The sequence below is a fragment of the Bison bison genome, unplaced genomic scaffold, assembly GCF_000754665.1.
Source record: "Bison bison bison isolate TAMUID 2011002044 unplaced genomic scaffold, Bison_UMD1.0 scf7180017863030, whole genome shotgun sequence".
Lineage (NCBI taxonomy): Eukaryota > Metazoa > Chordata > Mammalia > Artiodactyla > Bovidae > Bison > Bison bison.
Window position 1 is genome coordinate 90,361 of NW_011493602.1, and position 3,422 is coordinate 93,782.

Below are 3,422 nucleotides of genomic sequence, written 5' to 3' on the forward strand. Positions count from 1 at the left end.
GGGGGGACGCCCCGAGGAGCTGGAGGGAAGCCCCGCGCCCAGACCTTCCCCGGAACTGGCCTTCAGCCGCCAAGCCTTCTCACCCCGCAGAGGGCGGGGCCCGCGCTCTCCACAGGGGCCGCAAACCCTCATTGGCACGCAGAAGACAGACCCGGCCCGGAACACAAGATGGAAAATTCTCACTCGAATAATCGAATTTAGTGTCCGAATAATTCAGCTTCACGTCCTGTATCTTCTTTGGTGTTCTCAACCCTGGCTGGCAACTGTAAAATATGTATGCATGTATGTGCTTGTATGTATATATATGTAGGTACATATTTATTTATATTTATAGCCATCGAGTACTGTATCCTCTTCAGTGTTTTTTCATCTTCACAGGCAGTAGCCACTGATACAAGTGAGGTGCTCATTCTGTCTGTAATCTGAGTGGGAAATTCACATCACGGGTGAGCTTTGAATAAGTGATGCTCTTTATCAGTAGACGATGGCATTCTTCCTGTGTCCTTCAAAGTGCTCTGGACCTGTGGTCAGAGCCTGTGACCGCAATCATCTGTCGTTTGCCGTCGATGTGAACATCATTGTAGCCTATATCTTATATCAAGGTGCATATGCACGTTCGAGAATGTTTTCTACCTCAGAGAAATCGTTTCCTTTAAGATCATTTATTTTTCTAATACGCTCTTTGGTACAGATAGAATTGGACTGGAGAAGGCAGTCTTGGTACCACCAAGAACCCATTTGGGGAACAGTTTATCGGACATTACGCTCTGGTGATTAACGCCTTCTAATAGATTTCCTTCAGAAACCTGGCACGCTGCAGTCCATGGGGTCGCAAGGAGTCAGACACAACGTAGCAACTGAACAACAGGCTTCCTCAGCCTTTGGCGATGGGAACATCATTAAAAATGAGAATAATGTAATCACAGGGTGTTCCTACTGGGTGGCCCCCACCAAGTATTCTCTGTTACTGATTGTCTTGAGCTGATTTTCAGCTGTGTAAGGTCTTAGAAAAATGATAGAAATATGTGTTATGGTGATGATTGTTCGTGATTATTGCTGGCCTTTGACCAGTTTTGCACCGTTTCAGCTAATTGATCTCAATATTTCTTGATGCCCCGTATACGTGTCTGTTCTTTGAATTCTCCCTGAAATTGCTTGTAACATCTTACTGTTTCTTACCAGTTAATTTCTCATCTTACCAGTTAATTTCATTGAATAAAAGTTTTGACTCTTGTTTCTGTTTTATTTGTGAGTATGATTTTATCTTTCTCTTTTAGAAACAATGTCATATCCCAGGGACTTCCCTGGTGGTGCACTTCCCCATCCAGTGCTGGGCGTGTCAGTTCCATCCCTGGTTGGGGCTCTTAAGATCCCACATGCCTTTGTGGCCAAAAATCCAAAACAGAAAGAAACAATATTGTAACAAACTCAATAAAGACTTAAAAAAAAAGTATCCTCTAACAAATGTAAAAGATAAATGTGACTGGTTGACTATTTTTTTTAAGCCACAAACAGTATTAATACTGTAAGATGGTATTTGCATATGTATATTTTTTAATTTTTATTGAAATATACTTCTTTTACAATGTCATGTAGCTTCAGGTGTTCAGCAAACTGATTTGCTGATATACATGTATGTATTCTTTTTCTGATTGTTTCCCATTATGGGTTATTCCAGAATATGGAGTAGATTCCCTGTGCGGTGCAAGTACGTCCTTGTTATCTATTTTATATACAGTAGGCATTTACATATGGTCAGTGAACCAAGCTTTCTTTGCACTCAGCAGATAAAGGTTCTCAGTGAAATGGTCACATACTTGATTTGTAAGGGATCACATTCTTCCCAAAAGCTTGTGTTTCGTGCATAAGGTCGTTTCTATCCCTTGTTTTACATTGCACATATAAATGATATCATACGGTATTTGTCTTTCTCTGACTTCCTTCGCTTAGTACATCATCTCTGGGCCCACCCATGTTGCTGTAAATGGCACGTCTTTAGATCTCTTATTAAACGTGAGACCGTGGGAAACATGCCATTAAATACGTTTACTCATTGAGAACCTTGTCAAAGAGGTGGTGAGTTCATATATTATGCAGAGGCATTTAAAATGACTTGTTTACAAAATCTGCTTTGCAGAAGAATTGCCTTGCATTCCACATTCAGAGTCTCAGTCAGATAAGGATAGATATGTAATCCAAGTCAATACTCTTAATTGGTGATGTACTAACTATTCCGTTTAAAAGTCAAAAACAAAAGTATTCCTCCTTCAGTACGTTTTTATCACCATTCTAGAAGTTCTAGTCAATGAGTAATGCCACTTAATGTTTACATGTGAGTCCCATCATATAAAAACTCTCCGAACCGTGTCTATTTCTGCACTTCGGAAGGATGTCTTCACTGGATCCTGAATTCTGAAGTGTTAGTTGCTCAGTTGTGTCTAACTCTTTGTGACTGCATGGACTGTAGCCCGCCCAGCTCCACTGTGCATGGGATTCTCCAGGCAAGAATACTGGAGTGGGTTGCCATTCCCTTCTCCAAGAGATCTTCCCGACCCAGAGATGAAACCCAGGTCTTCTGCATCGGCAGGCAGATTCCTTACTGCTGAGCCATCCAGGAAGCCCAAGAGTGCTCCTTGTTACCTGCCTCTAAGTCTTAACGTCTTGAGGAGACAAATTGAGGCACAAATGGTTTTGTATCTTATGAGGCCAGTGCTGGGGCTGACTCTTAAAGGTTAACCCTCAGGGCAACACTCCAGAAAACGTCATCATTCCCCACACTGTTAATCGTGAGCTGCAGGGAAATACATAGAAATTGTTGGTAATTTCAAGGATGTTTGGCATTTCAACACCATTGTCCGGGTGCAGAACTGACTCTTCTGGATCTTGCCTGGATGTGGCCAGCCCTGTATGTATTTCCTCGTGGGCCCACGCTGTTGAAAGCAGCCCCCAGAACACACTCTTGCTTTATTAGCTGCACCATCCTTTTTAAAAATATATATATATATATATAATTTTTGATCTGGACCATTTTTTTAAGTCTATTGAAATTCGTCACAATATTGTTTCTGTTGTATGCTCTGCGTTTTTGACCACAAACCTTGTGGGATCCTACTTCCCCAGCCAAGAATCGAACCCACATCTCCTGCCTTGCAAGGCGGTGTCTTAACCGCTGGACCGCTGGGGAAGTCCCTGAGTCATCTATTTTTAATTAAGGAGAATATTTTCCTTACACAAGTTTGAGACGCCCACTAATGGAGAAAATACCAAGCCTCTGGAATGCCAGCTCTTATCTCTTGCCTTCAATGGCTCCCTCGTGACTGCGGTCCTCAGGATTCTTGAGTTAACCTCCGGGAAGCTGTGAAATGTCAGTCTCCAGTGCTCGCTCTTGGGAAAACACCAGGCCCCCGGGTGATGAGCTGTTT

General features: G+C 42.5%; 1 protein-coding gene across 1 annotated transcript in view; it reads left to right on the top strand.

Moving 5' to 3' along the window:
• The window catches only part of LOC104983642, a 46,241-nt gene extending 45,007 nt beyond the window's left edge, over window positions 1–1,234 (top strand). Inside the window, exon 12 of the mRNA XM_010833174.1 lies at window positions 1–1,234. The gene's annotated coding sequence lies outside the window, so the exon portion shown is untranslated.
• The last annotated feature ends 2,188 nt before the right edge of the window (window positions 1,235–3,422 follow it).